This window comes from Miscanthus floridulus, chromosome 10 (genome assembly GCF_019320115.1).
Source record: "Miscanthus floridulus cultivar M001 chromosome 10, ASM1932011v1, whole genome shotgun sequence".
In the NCBI taxonomy this organism is placed as follows: Eukaryota; Viridiplantae; Streptophyta; class Magnoliopsida; order Poales; family Poaceae; genus Miscanthus; species Miscanthus floridulus.
This window is the reverse complement of record NC_089589.1, coordinates 126,750,820-126,767,209: the sequence shown is the minus strand read 5'-3', so window position 1 is coordinate 126,767,209 and position 16,390 is coordinate 126,750,820. Positions and strand designations below refer to the sequence as shown.

The following is a 16,390-nucleotide window of genomic DNA, read 5'->3' as shown; positions in this document are numbered from 1 at the left end:
AAAGCACGCATGCAAATCTTGACTTACTGTTGTAAAATATCGATGATTTTTTCATAACTACTCTGTGGGAAATCTGCGGAGTCAAGGACCAAAATCCGTGCCTCATATAGCCAAATGTACATACAGACCCAATGGTCCCTGCACGGATTCAATGAAGCCATGTGTTAAGACAGTAAGAACTTTGTAAATAAAAATTATTAAGGGAGTTTACGACCAACACATACTTGAACATGTATGGTGCACATATAATTCTCATGTCCTGGTACTGAAGAAATGCGTTTCCTATGTAGGTGGCCACTGCAGTTTCCTGCTTCTGCTGCTCCTTCACTCTAATTTTTGCCATTTCAGCCTCGCTCTTGCCCACAAACTTGTCATGATCAGGACCCATAACAACTGTGTGCTCATTCTCGCTTATTCTTAATGGGTTGAGATACCCAACCTTTTTCCCCTCGTGAAGAAATGGATCCTCAGTGAACTGCATCTCATGGTCGGCTTGTTGCATTCTGTAAAGCGCATGACTTTGTCAGATACTTCATATGCCCTAACATTATATTAGTAATAAAACATAATTACATACGAGCGACACTTACAGGCACCACACGGTCATGAGCTAGACGTCGAGTTTGCAAAGGCGAAACATCAACCAAATGTCTTCGAAGTCAACCATAACCTTGCTAGAGCCACTCATAAAAGTTAGTGGTGGTACAACCGCGCTGAAGGCATTGATCCCAACCGAAGATGCTCTCATATACCAGTCATGCAACCTCTTCATCGCACGTGAAACACAATGGAGTTCGCACCACTAGAGTAGAGGACTGCCTGTCACATATTTATCGGTGGGGATATTATTGTAATCCTCTCTCGTTGGCTTTCGTATGGTGATCTTGTCGGAGGCAGACTTGGTAGCTTTTTCACTGCCACGTGTGACTGGTCTCCTTGTCAATCTGGCCATCCACTTCTTCATGACCGTAGGTGACGATGTCTCACCGATGGGTGTAACCATTTTTGGCACAGACTTAGCTGATCCTGCAGCTACATGGCCTTTAGGTTCCGACGAGGCATCCTTCTTGGTCGGGGATGATGGTGGATTCAAGGTTGTCGATGGTGGTGGGTTAGGTAGAGGCTCTAAGATGGTGTGGAGTCTAAACGCTGGTGGTGGGTTAGGTTTTGGTGATGGTGGTGCATTACGAGATGGTGGGTTTGGAGATGTTGGGTTAGGTTTAGGCTCTAAAGGGGTATGAGATGGCAGTGAGGCTACATATGAGAAACCTCCTTCATCGTCCACTCCAAAAAATGGCATCGATGGAATAGGATCATTCAACCTAATGTCCCGTCGAGGCCATAAGATGAACTCGTTGATAGCTTCACCGAGTTTCTCGACACCGTTAGGAGTGGGGATGTCTAGGAAGTCATCCCTATGTCCTTCCATGATTGTCAACACTTCTACCCTATAGTACTCCTCTGGCATTTTCTTGTTGTGATAGTCGTGGCCTGGGATCACCATACCAGTGGCAACTTCTATCGTACAGATATTGGTGATACCATACGATATAACTAGGGAGCAAGCTATCGATGAGATGATGTCATCAACTACATAGTGCTCCCTATTTGTCATAGATCTGATACTGCTTGGAACTATTGGAGAATCTGAGGGTTGCATGATGACCATCTGCATCTGTGGCGTCTGTGTGATCATATATGGCTGCTACATTGTCGGCACTTGTTGACTTGACATTACACTAGCCAATTGTTGCCTTATCTCAGAATCAGGATTGGCCATGATTTCAAGCAACATCTGTTTCATTTCTGGCTTAGCCTCCTCCATAAAATAATCTCTCATAGCTTCCTTGTAGTGGTCGCGTTTTCTGTACATCTCGGCATGCTCAGGAAATCCTTTCTTCCTGCCCAACCGGGACGAGACGCCTTGCACACGACCGAGGTGCTCTGGGTTACCTAGACCAACACTAAGGGTGTCCCTCTCTCTTGATGGCTTGAATGATCCTTCCTTCTGCTTAGCTACCACGGCCAAAATGTTCATGACTGCTTCATCGGTCATTGTATCTAGCCACGACAAACCAGCCTCACTTTCTTATGGTTTCTGCGTACGAAGCCAGTCTCCTGCCCTTTCGGATACATCCTCCAACAACACCAGTAACCCTGCCGCCTTTTGTGTAGCTTCTTCTGTCCTCCATTTGGGAATCACACGCTGGTAACCACCAATTCCAAGATGGTGGTGGTATATGTTCTTCTTTGTAAGTTCACTATTGGCTTGACTCTTAGATAAGAACTCTTCTGATGTTTTCTGCTCAACAATGGTCTTCCACTTAGCTGCTGTAATTTTTGGGTACTTCTTTATTGTGTCCAACCCTTTCTTACGAAAGCTGATTGCACACTGCCTCATTGTGTACTCCTTCGTGACAGCTCATGACTCAATTGTGAAAATAAACCTTGTTCTCAACTTTTTCCACAAGTCCTTTTTGGTTTTCTTCGGCACTAGTTTCCAATTAGAGATTGTGATGTCAAGATTGTCCCTAACAAGGAAACCGATGGCGTTTCGATACTTAACTGCCACATGTAAAGGTTGTACGGGCTCTCCTTTCGGGCTGACTTCTGTAATAGAATATGTATGATCGGGCCACTTGCTTACGCCCCGTTCCCCACGTTTCCGCTTCCTATCTTTGGCGGTGGTCTCAGTTGCCTCTGGTGCGGAATCCGATGCATCTTCCTCCGTTTGGTTCCGCAATTGAGAAGTTATCTACGAAGAACAACCAATCATATATATATATATATATATATATATATATATATATATATATATATATATATATTCGGTATGTAGGTATGGATATGAATAACAACCCCTCATAGCCCTTCATTGAAATTATTAAATTGTACCACGTCATCTATTGGATTGTAAGTAAGGTCTCGGGTTTTGGCACGATGAGCCGCCCTATCTATGCTAGGGCATGGATCGGATGGTGAACTCCACAATCCATTGGTGATGTTGTGCTGCGAGTCTGATCCTTGGGTACCCGCCTCATCACCATTGTTTGGTTGGGCATCCGCCTCGTCACCATTGTTTGGAGAACTCATCAAGCTAATTCTGATTTAGTGAATATTTATTTTTGTGTAAGCATCGTTTAACAGCACGTACAATAAATACATAGCATGAAAATATATGTGCATCTAGCATAGAATGGACATGAAATATTCACACATAGCATGAATTGAATAAGCTAAAATAAATATTCCACGCCAATCCGATAACAAAAACTATTGCTCCAAATTAAGCATTATAAAATATGCTACCCTAGACTTAATTTATTTATATATATATATCAAACAATGTAAAAATAATAACCAACATAATATAAAAGTAATATTCAACCCTAGAACTAATTTATTTTTTCAGCACAAAAAGCAACCCTAGAATTAATTTTATGATTATAACACATAATATACAAGTAAAGATGTTGAAACGTATAATCATACAAGTAAAGATGTTGAAACAAAGTTTCAAAAAAAAAGATGTTCAAACAAGCCCTTAATGGGCCACTTAGGGTTTAGGCCCAGGGAAATGTGCCAGATGGGCCAGCCTAGGTAGGCCAGCGGCATGCCCGGTGGCGCTCCAGGGTAGGCAGCGCGCGGCGGCGCGGGGTCCGACGGCAGAGGCAGAGCACGGGAGGAGCAGGCGAGATGCAGACCTTGGTGGCACGCGTGTGGTAGAGGCGGGTGGGGCTCCGGTGTGGGCGGGGCTCTGAGGCGGGCAGCGCTCTGAGGCGGCAGGGCTCCGAGGCGGGCGGAGCTATGGCAGAGGCAGAGCCGGCGCGGCTCCAAGCTAGGCGGGGCTCCGATGTGGGACTCCGAGGCGGGGCTCCGGCGTGGCTTCGAGGCGGGGCTCCGAGATGGTGGGGCTTTGGCGCGTTGAGATAGCAGAGCTTTGAGATGGCGGTCCGGCGCGGCCGAGACAGCGTGGCTCCGAGGCAGGTGGAGCTACGGCCGAGACGGTGGGCCTCCGAAGTGGGCTCCGGCGGCACAGGCAAGGACGGTGAGGTGTGGGGCAGGATGGCACGCGACGCAGGCAGGAATGGCGCAGCAGCGATGGAAAATTTGGCATCCTGACGGCGTCTCAAGGAAGAAAATGCACCACCAAACTTCAAAATTTCAGAGGCTCTCGGCGCGCGAGTATATAAAGCAGGCATTTGTACAGGCAGGTTGCCTGATTTCCACTGGCGGTTTGTTTCATCCATCGCAAATGGAAATAAAAACAAAATAAAAAAGGGCGTCCCAACCGGGAGTTGAAACCGCGACCTGAGGATTACAAGGCCCGGGTGTGACCACTGCGCTATGCTAATGAGTTCGACATTGTTGGTTTCGGAATTGTTTTAACCATAAAATTATTTCAAGAAATGATAGCTTCAAGCTTGATTTTGAGACACCAAATGATTTCTACTAAAAAAGTCATGAAAATAAAAGTTGTACAACTCATCAAGCTCTACAAATTTTGTTATGGTCATCTTTTCATGTCACTAAATTTGAACCATTCAAATTTTGAATTTCAACAAATGACAGCTTCAAACAATAATTTGACACACCAAATGATTTGAACTCAAAAAGTCATGAAAACAAAAGTTTTGGATCTTGATGAGTACTACAACTTTTATGTTAATGACTTTTTGAGTAGAAAGCATTTGGTGTGTCAAAATCTTGTTTGAAGCTGTCATTTGTTGAAATTAAAAATTTGAATTGTTCAAATTTAGTGACATGAAAATATGACCAAAACAAAAGTTGTAGATCTTGATGAGTTCTACAACTTTTATATTTATGAGTTTTTTCCATAGAAAACATTTAGTGTCTCAAAATTATGCTTGAAGCTGTCATTTCTTGAAATGAATTTTGTGATTAAAAGAATTTCTAAACCAACTACATTGAACTTAGAAGCATATTGCAGTGGTAACACACGACAATCTTGCCTCCCCATCGCCGCTGACGTGACCATGCCACCACGGTGTGCAGTCGCACGGCTTGGCCGCACGTGGCCATTGCTCCTCCGCCATCCTCCTCCCCAACCGTCACCACGACTGGGTCCACGGTAGTCTACTGATGCTCCCTCGCTAGCCAGTTAGATTCTTAGGTGCCCTGGATCGCTAGGGCAGCTGCGTCACCGCCGCGGATGGCCGCGTGTCGCTGTAGCTCGCTCCAGCGCGTCCTGCCTCCCCACGTTGCTGCTTGGTGCAGGCGGTTGGACCATAGTTAAGGTTGGCCCGACCGATGGGCTAGCGCGAGCCGCTGTTGGCCGGCACGATCGCACCGTGTCATCACCCGCTGCGCCGCCGTGCACTGAGCCATCGGGGGGGTGCACGCAGGTGAATTAGGCAAAGGCTAGGGGTTAAGTGAAAAGGTTTGACAGAGGGGAAAATAGTGTTAGTACTTAGTTATATTTCAGGAGAAGTGTGAGGTCTATTTTGCAAAAGCGCTAGCGCATGCGGGATTCCCCCGCCATGGGCTATTTTGCGCGCGGGCCGGCCTCGCGTGGGCTACGCGTATGGGCCGCTGCACGCGCACGCTGCGTCGCATGGGCCACGCGGGAGATTTTGTTTTTCTTTTCCTAAGGAATTAAAAATAGTTTTCTAATTTAATTTTTGAGCTGATCTTTGGTAAATCATATAGGTGTCAAAAAAATTATGAAACAAATTTTGTTAGGTTCCTAAAATTGTGCTCTATCTATTAGTGTATTTAGTTCATATATGTACATGTTGATACCAGGAGCTATTAAATCATTTGAAAATGTTTAATATTGTTAGGGTAAATATTGTAGGAAAATTTTGTGGTAAAATTGGTGATAGCTTTAGTCCTGAAATTTTTATAGTAGCTTTATTGTATTATTATGTGCTCATGATAATTTTGTAGCCTTAGAATAGACTAAACATTAGGGTATTTAAATACTCTTTGTTTCAATATACATTAAATCATTAGTAGAAATAAAGACATATCCTTCATTTGTAAAGCTAGGTGTTTGTTAGTTGAACCCAACACTTTGCTTGGTAAAGATGATAGTTAGCTTAGTACCTTAGTCATTAGAGCTAGCTTAGTAGCTTAGTATGTGTATTCTTAGTTTAGGAGTTGTTGTTGCCTAAATGCTAAGTGTTGCATCATCATCGCATGCATGTAGAGAATGAGTTGGCGGAGATCATGACCACCGGCGATCATGAGTTCAAGGAGATCGTCGAGGAGTACGAGGAGGAGATTCTTATACAGGAGGAGATCCTGGATGAAAGGTCCTTGTGTGGTTTTAGTAATTGAGTGACAACCCTAGGTGGACTAATTGTGTTTATGTGAGATACACAGGTGATTAGTCTATAAGTACATGTGTGTGAGCAACATATGCCATGAAGGTGAAAATGGTTTGGAGATGTTGCAAAGCTCACACATGTGATGATGAAGGAGCTTATTGCACATGAGATATGACATTGAGTCATGTGATCAAGGTGGAGAAGATCAAGACAAGACTTGGCTTGATGGACCGGTTGCAAGCGTGAAGGGTAAGTCGGAGGCTTTGAAGCGATGGACCGCATGGCGGTGAAGCTTGAGCAAGACTTGGCACCGATAGATGAAGGCAATGGTGAAAAGCAAGTGAAGTCAAGATCAATGAACCAATATGATCACATGATGATATGAAGTGGATCATATCATTGTTGATCATGTTGGTGCATGTGTTGTATCGACATTGGAGGAGATGAAATGAAATGCGCAAGGCAAAGGTATAACCTAGGGCATTTCATTTCATCGGTCATAGGTGTGTAGATAAGTTGATGACTGGGTTTAGGATAGATGGCCGTACTATCAAGAGGGGCAAACTTGTTTGCATATCGGTCATCTAGTGCCACTCGAGTGATCTAACTTTGCATCATCGCTAGGATCGAGTGGCGTGGCAAGTTGAGTGGCTAATCCTTTAGAAAATGTTTGTGAAAAGCTAACACACATACACATGGTGGTGCACACTTGGTGGTGTTGGCACATTTGCAAAGGAGAAGAAGTTAGAGTTGTCGTGAATCAACTTAGAGAAGAGAAAACGGTTTTTCGGTGTACTCCGAACTATAGGATGGTCCTTGGATTGGAATACTATTTTGATCCAATGTGATTTGGATCAAGTATTCATGTGGGATGTGTATCCCTCTGAGTAAGCTTTCCAAAATGTCCAAGATCATCGAAATTGGAGTTCGGAGCTAAGAGTTATAGCCGTTTTAGCGCTGAAAGGTCTGTGACCGGACGCTGGCGCGAAAAACGACCGGACGCTGGGGTCCCACGTCTGGTCAACACCTGCGAGTCCGGTCACAGCGTCCGGTCACTGAAAAACATCGCTGGAACCTCTCTGTAAGTGACCGGACACTGGGTTTTAGCGTCCAGTCGTTATGACCTACGCGTCCGATCAGTATGTGCTTTGCCCAATGAAGGGGTCACGGCTAGTTTAGCCCTTGGGGCTATAAAAGGAGTGTGTGGCCGGCCTTGGGCTGGTTGCTTAGCATCCTCACACCTATGTGGCTTGTGTAGGAGTGCTTGGATGCCCTCTAACTCACTTGTGCTTGCAAGAGTGCGAATCGATTGCGAGTGAGTGTTATTCTAGTACGTTGCATTGTGAGATTGCATCAAGTGTCACTAGGTGATCGAGTTGCAAGCCGGTGGTGCTTGTTACTCTTAGAGGTTGCCACCTCCTAGATGGCTTGGTGGTGGTCTCCGTTGAAGCCCACAAGAAGCTTTGTGAGGGGCATTGTGCTCGCCCCGCGGGAGCTGTGAAGAGCAACTCTAGTTAAGTGTGTCATTGAGCTACCCTCACTTTCGGGGTAGGTTCTTGTGGTGCCTGACGTGCGGGCTTGGCGGGTGATGCCAATTAGCCACCGAACCACCATGTGAGCGGTCGACACAACGAGGACATAGCGTGTTGGCAAGCACGTGAACCTCGGGAGAAAATCACCGTGTCAACCTTGTTCTTCCCGTTGGTTTGCAATCCCCTTACACAAGCTTGTGATTACTTTTATATACATTGTGCTTGTGTAGTTGCTCTTGTAATTAGTTAGCTTGTGTAGCTCACTAGTTACCTTCTTGCTTGTGTAGCATAGAAGTAGCTCCCTTGCATGGCTAATTTGGTTTGTGTAACCTTGTTAGTCACTTTGCTTAGTTTGTGTAGCTAAGTATTTGCGCTCTCTAATTTGGCATTAGTTGCCTTGTTATTGAGCATTGCTAGTGAGCTTAGTTGGATTTGTGCTTTTGCTTACTAGCATGTGCAGGAGCTCCCTCATTGCTTGAAATACTAGTGGCATAGCTTTGTGTGACCTTGCTCCTAGAATCGGTTAGGTGAGCTCTAGTTAGTCCGGCACCTTTGTTGCTTAATTAGGATCTTTACAAGGTGCTAGAGAACATAGATAGAGGGGTGTAGTCTTGGCTAGACCAATAGTTTTAATTCCACACTTGTTTTGGTTAGCCGACGCGATTAAGTTTTAGAAATGACTATTCACCCCCCCTCTAGTTGTCATCTCGACCCTTCAAGTGGTATCGGAGCAAGGTCTCTCATTTGTGGCCTTTACCGACCCGAGAGGATGGCAAACTTTGGGCTAGAAGTTGTTTGTGACTCACATATTTTTGCTGGCACACACTATGCACGGTGGAAACATCATATGCTTGATCATTTCCGTGAATTGGGTCCCAAGGCATGGTGGATCATTGTTGTTGGTTTTTCTCATGATGCTTTGGATAAGGACAACCTAACCCAAGCACAAGAGGATTGCTTACAACTTGATCATCGTGCTCTTTATTATCTAATGTGTGCTTTACATGATGATGTTTTTAGACGTGTGTGGGACTTAGAAAGTGCTCATGATATGTGGATGGCACTCCAAACCTTCTACGGTGACTCCTCCACAAGTGATGATGGGAAATTCAAGAAGGAGGATGATCACAAGGTGGAGGCACATGAGTGTGTTGAGCATAATCACAATTTGGTGATTGTGGAAGATTGCTCCACCTCATGGTCAAGTGATGATGATGATGATCGATCCACTATAAATTCACTTGACAAGGTTGATGATGATTCCACAAGTGTTGCACATAAAGATTCTACCTCAAGCACACTTGGTGGTGATCTTGATGATGATGGTTCATGCTTGGGCCATGATTGTGATGCTACTACAAGCTCTTCTACATCACCACACTGTTTCATATCACAAGGTGACACCAAGGTATCAAATGATAATGTGGTTAATCATGTTGATTCATATAATGAGCTTGTGAGTAGACTTGCTAGCATGACCATGTCTTTAGAAAATGAGAAAGCTAAAATAATGAAATTGGAAAATGAAAACTCATTTCTAAAGAACTCTTGTGAAGAACATAAGAAATTACTTGATGCTTTTAAATCTTCACATGATGAGCTAAAATTGAATCATGAGACACTACTTGCATCTCATGATGAATTATTAGAACAACATACTTCTCTCATTAAAGTGTTTACAAAGAAACTTAAAAATAATAAGAGCCCATCACATGGATCAAATGATAAATTGCAAAATGTTGCTAACCCTTGTGATGTAGGCAAGAAGCATGTATCCACCTCTTGTGATGATTTATTAGATATGCCATGCTCTTCACATATAGATGCTTGTTCTACTTCTATGTCTTGTGAGACTAACATTTTGAAAGAGAACATTGAGCTCAAAAGTAAAGTGAAGAAATTGAGCAACAAGTTAGAGAGGTGCTACAACTCAAAAGTCACCTTTGAGCACATGTTGAAGATTCAAAGAAACTATGGTGACAAGTGTGGCCTTGGCTTCAAGAAGAAGATGACAAAGGGCGAAAGAAAGAGAGAAAGAAAGATGAAGAAGCTACAACAAAGAAAGCTCTCTCATACCATGTGCTACCAGTGTCATGAAGCGGGACACCTTGCAAATGGTTGCCCTAACATTGAGAAGCTCAAGAAGATAAAAGAAGAAGAGAGGCTCAAGCATGTGAAGTGCTTTAAGTGCCGCACTTGGGGTCATCTTACCTCAATGTGCCCAACCAAGCAATTGGTGAAGCAACTAGAAGAGCCTCAACCAAAGCCACAAGTTGAGCAAGAGAAGACACCCCAAGAGCAAATCAAGAAAAGGACTTAAACAAGTAGAAAGAAAAGGACTTAAAGAAGGAATCAAGGTTACTCATCAAGTTAAGTCCATCACTTGGATCAATCAATCAAGTTATTTCAAGTGAGTGTCAAGAATGGTTCATGGAGAGAGGTCACTTCTCCCTAGTGTAGGGGCTTGCCGCCTATGTGTAGGTGAACCAAGTGTGGTACTTGGAAGGCTAACATAGAAGTGGTGATCTAAGGAACATTTGAGATGCTTAGTTGAAGCAATCAAAAGGGTTGATCAAGAAAAGCAAGCAACACCCAAAAGAGAGCTACTCATGATATTTTAAGTAGTATTCTCAAATTGATGCTCTCACGCAAGTAAAGATAAAAAGAAGAAGCAAGCCAACCACAACAAGAAAGTGCACTTGATCATAAGTGGTATTCATTTCATATGGGTGAAGAGTGAAATTCAAAATGGTGTCTATTGGTCTAGACCAAACTTATAATTGGACTTCACATTGCTATTGGAGTAATGAATTGGAATCTATGTGTCTATCCTCTACTCCAACATAGCAAAGATAACCCTTGCAAGAGATGTGAAGAAGCTTGTCATTGGTTCAAACCGGACTTAGAAGCTTAAGCAAATCAATTTAGTTCAAGTCAACCATAGAAACTCATGATAGTGATAAGAGTACAAGCACAAGACAACAATGCAAATGGATATCTAGTTTGTTTGTTACAAGTGGTATCTAGACTCAAGTATTTCATCAAGAATCTACAAGTGATGTCTAGATCAACTCACAAGTGATATCCTATAAGTGGTACTCATGAAGATAGCAAATGTTCAAGAAATGGTTTTTATTAATAAATCCAACAAGTGGTTCCATACTAGAAGATTCTTTCAAGTGGTGTCACATCTACACATGGCATCAATCATGCAAGACGATGGTTCCACAAGTGATCCTCAACTTTAAGTGATCATCAAATGAAAAATGCATCCCTCACCCACAAGAGCTCAAGTGTATCAAATGGATGACCCATGCTATCACATAGGGGGAGGTGTCACACAAATTGATATCAAGATCAAAGATCCTATGTGTGGTATCTCAAGAAGCCCTACACAAGATACAAGTGGTACAAGTTAAAAGTGGTATCTTCAAGTGGTGTCATTCCAACAATCAAGTGATGTCCATCAAAAACGCAAGATTCAAGCCTCAACCATCTACCCCAAATGCATACCTTTGCATCAACGAGAAGCACACATTTTATGGAAATTGATGACAAAGGGGGAGAGATTGTACAAAGATATGAAAGCTTTAAGATTGAGATTGTAGATATGAAAGCTTTGGGAGAGATTGAAACAAAGAAGTAGAGGTTGGACATGGACATGGACAAAGAGGGAGCAAAATTGAAGAAAAGAGATGGATCAAAATTCTTGGACAAGAGAAGCACACAAATAGGGTGAGCAAGCTCATGAACTTTGATTGATTGCATTTGATATGTGCATATTCATGTGCTTGCTTGCATTGCATAAGTTCTTAAATTCAATATGCATGCTTGTGTGAAGTATGCTAGTTGTAGAATTTGATTGATGAAATGAAAACTAGCATGCATACGATGATAGCTAGACACTTGGTATGCTTTTCAAGTAATGCTAGTACCTTGGTTTTAATGTTGATCTCACGAGGTATCTAGTGATTTTATTTCCAAGTGATATCTAGCTAACCATGGTGCTAAGGATGAACTTAAAGGTGCAACTCCGATTGGTATCACGCTTCAAAGGTTTACTCTATACACCTTTGCATCATTTAGTAGTAATTACTCTCCCACAATTTTAATCTATACATATGTGCGAGCTTCAAAACAAACACTCTAGCACATATGTAGGGGGAGCTAATACTATCATTTCGGGTTTGTGGTACTTGTCCAAAATCATTTACACATGGTAAAATTGCTTGGGCAAGCAACATGAATCCAAAAGAGCTTAATTTCAATATCTTTGTAGAGTTGTCATCAATTACCAAAAAGGGGGAGATTGAAAGGTCCTTGTGTGGTTTTGGTAATTGAGTGACAACCCTAATTGTGTTTATGTGAGATACACAGGTGATTAGTCCATAAGTACATGTGTGTGAGAAACATATGCCGTGAAGGTGAAAATGGTTTGGAGATGTTGCAAAGATCACACATGTGATGATGAAGGAGCTTATTGCACATGAGACATGACATTGAGTCATGTGATCAAGGTGGAGAAGATCAAGACAAGACTTGGCTTGATGGACCGGTTGCAAGCGTGAAGGGGAAGTCGGAGGCTTTGAAGCGATGGACCGCATGGCGGTGAAGCTTGAGCAAGACTTGGCGCCGATGGATGAAGGCAACGGTGAAAAGCAAGTGAAGTCAAGATCGATGAACCAATATGATCACGTGATGATATGAAGTGGATCATATCATTGTTGATCATGTTGGTGCATGTGTTGCATCGACATTGGAGGATATGGAATGAAATGAGCAAGGCAAAGGTATAACCTAGGGCATTTCATTTCACCGGTCATAGGTGTGTAGATAAGTTGATGACCGGGTTTAGGATAGATGGCCGTACTATCAAGAGGGCCAAACTTGTTTGCATATCGGTCATCTAGTGCCACTCGAGTGATCTAACTTTGCATCATCGCTAGGATCGAGTGGCGTGGCAAGTTGAGTGGCTAATCCTTTGGAAAATGTTTGTGGAAAGCTAACACACATACACATGGTGGTGCACACTTGGTGGTGTTGACACATTTGCAAAGGAGAAGAAGTTAGAGTTGTCGTGAATCAACTTAGAGAAGAGAAAAAGATTTTTAGGTGTACTCTGAACTATAGGATGGTCCTTGGATTGGAATACTATTTTTATCCATTGTGATTTGGATCAAGTATGCATGTGGGATGTGTAGCCCTCTGAGTAAGCTTTCCAAAATGTCCAAGATCATTGAAATCGGAGTTCGGAGCTAAGAGTTAAAGCCGTTTTAGTGCTGAAAGGTCTGTGACCGGACGCTGGCGCGAAAAACGACCGGACGCTAGGGTCCAACGCCCGGTCAGCACCTGCGAGTCCGGTCACAGCGTTCGGTCGCTGAAAAACATCACTGGAACCTCTCTGTAAGTGACCGGACGCTGGGTTTCAGCGTCCGGTCGTTATGACCTGCGCGTCCGGTCAGTACGCGCTTTGTCCAGTGAAGGGGTAACGGCTAGTTTAGCCCTTGGGGCTATAAAAGGAGTGTGTGGCTGGCCTTGGGCTAGTTGCTTAGCACCCTCACGCCTATGTGCCTTGTGTAGGAGTGCTTGGATGCCCTCTAACTCACTTGTGCTTGCAAGAGTGTGAATCGATTGCGAGTGAGTGTGATTCTAGTGCGTTGCATTGTGAGATTACATCGAGTGGCACTAGGTGATCGAGTTGCAAGCCGGTGGTGCTTGTTACTCTTGGAGGTTGCCACCTCCTAGATGGCTTGGTGGTGGTCTCCGTCGAAGCCCGCAAGAAGCTTGTGCGGTGCTCCGGAGAAGAGCTTTGTGAGGGGCATTGTGCTCGCCCCGCGGGAGCCGCGAAGAGCAACTCTAGTTGAGCATGTCATTGAGCTACCCTCACTTTCGGGGTAGGTTCTTGCGGTGCCCGATGTGCGGGCCTGGCGGGTGATGCCAATTAGCCGCCAAACCACCAAGTGAGCGGTCGACACAACGGGGACATAGCGTGTTGGCAAGCACGTGAACCTCGGGAGAAAATCACCGTGTCAACCTTGTTCTTCCTGTTGGTTTGCAATCCCCTTACACAAGCTTGTGATTACTTTTATATACATTGTGCTTGTGTAGTTGCTCTTGTAATTAGTTAGCTTGTGTAGCTCACTAGTTACCTTCTTGCTTGTGTAGCATAGAAGTAGCTCCCTTGCGTGGCTAATTTGGTTTGTGTAACCTTGTTAGTCACTTTGCTTAGTTTGTATAGCTAAGTATTTGCGCTCTCTAATTTGGCATTGGTTGCCTTGTTATTGAGCATTGCTAGTGAGCTTAGTTGGATTTGTGCTTTTGCTTACTAGCATGTGTAGGAGCTCCCTCATTGCTTGAAATACTAGTGGCATAGCTTTGTGTGACCTTGCTCCTAGAATTGGTTAGGTGAGCTCTAGTTAGTCCGGCACCTTTGTTGCTTAATTAGGATCTTTACAAGGTGCTAGAGAACATAGATAGAGAGGTGTAGTCTTGGCTAGATCGATAGTTTTAATTCCGCACTTGTTTTGGTTAGTCGATACGATTAAGTTCTAGAAATGACTATTCACCCCCCCCTCTAGTCGCCATCTCGACCCTTCACCGGAGCCACCACTGACTGACTCAGCTGACACCGTGCTTGCCCAAGGCAAGCCCCGATGCATAACCCCTTATTTTTGGATAATCACTGTTTATATATGTTATGTGCATTTACGTTACATGAATTTTATGGAAACCACAGCATAGATATACCTGTCCTAAGAGTCTTACTAGTGCTAGTTTGAGTAGCTGCTATGCTTAGGTTTCGGTAGCGTGAGTAATCTGCCGTTACTCACAATAGGTGATTATTATTACTCTCATAATAAAATCACTACACCACAGCCCCAGAATAACGACGTACCGTCGGTCGGTATAGGTCGATATAGCGACGTTCTATCGGTCAGTATAGATCTATGCCGACACTTACTTGGAGTCGCTAAAAGTGGCGTCGGTATAGCCTATGCCGATCGACATGTTTTTAGCGACTGACGGTCTAACGCCTTAGGGGCTATAAATAGCGACAAATGGTCTGAGGCTATAAATACTTTTAAGAACTAATAGTCCAACACGAAACCTTGACATAGAGACAATATATATGTTGCTAATTTGAATTTCTTAAGGACCCCCCAAATTATCTATTATCAACACACAGACATTCATTACAATACACATTAACCATACAAACTTGGGCATTGATTAATATGAGCATAAAACAATAACATTGATTCATTCATATGGGTGCTACTAGCCCAATGTAAGGTCAAAGTGAACATCATATAGGTACAACATCTCTACCTCTACCTCCTATGACCAAAAAGTCATACAACCACCATTTGTGACGCTTAGCTCACTAACACCTAAAGCTCAATGCTGAAATTTCACTAACAGCAAACTCATAGTCTTATCTCTAACAAGTTCAAAACAAAATACAGCTTCGATGAGCACTTTAACTTGTTGACACCATCAGGTATGCTGCCTAGCACCTCTTAGGATGGCCCTGAAATTCAATATGAATCCAATTAGCGACAACTTTAGCAAAGTTGGAGATAGGCTGCCAATAATATTATTCTAACTTTCATTTCTATAGTTGCAAGAAGCAATCATATTTGTTAATTCACAAATGACGCAATGATTCTTCAGGCAGAATGCTGGGAGGCTCACAAATGGTTAGCCCAGTGTTCTTTTTCTGCGAACCATAGCCTATGTACAGTATTACTCATTATTTGAGCTCCTAAAATCCAGCAGGGTGCAATGATGTAATCCTGCCCAAAGCATACAAGTCCTATAACATAAGTGCTTAGTGCCCTAGCTTAGCTAATCTGACAAGGTTTGCTACATGTTAGAGGGTATGCTTATCTACAACACATACATGGACAAATCACTTAGAAAAATTCAAATACAGGTACTGAATTTGGCAGCCACCCCTAAACCAAATAGCCAAAAATTATCTAAAATCTAATCATAAATTGGAAGTTATCATACTGAATATAAGTGCACTCAAGTAAGAAAATCAAGTCAACACCTTGCAGCAAATGAAAAGCATGAATTCACATGAAAGCAGATAGTGAAACATAGATTTTATTTAGCTCTGTCAATTAACCAATCTCTGCAGGAATTGGGCCTTTCAAATTCTTCGAAGAAAAGTTCCTACAAAAGTACCAACCTATCACAATTCTGTACAATTAACACCAACTCACAGATGCAAATATGCAATACTCTGAAACTTGCTTATTTTTTGAAGTTCTGAAACTAGCTTTCAATGGCAGTCTAACTGAATTGCTTGTCATTTCTAAGAGTATGCTGCCTTCTCTGCAGTTATGAGTACCTGGCGAACCAGAAGATCAAGATGAGACGAGTTGCTGCCATCATGACTCCTTACCTATTGTTGTCATCACGGCTAGTTAACTATGTAGTACTAGTATGTTACTCTATATCTGTGCTACCTGTTGCTATCATTATCTGAAAACTAGTGTATCTGTTCTCTGAAATGGTACCTGATAGTGTGAGTCTCAATGTGAAATGGCTGTTTTT

General features: G+C 43.1%; 1 pseudogene; it reads right to left on the bottom strand.

The window, feature by feature from the left end:
* Positions 1-1,705: 1,705 nt before the first annotated feature.
* On the bottom strand, positions 1,706-3,093 carry LOC136489564 (uncharacterized; annotated as a pseudogene).
* Between the last annotated feature and the right edge of the window lie 13,297 nt (positions 3,094-16,390).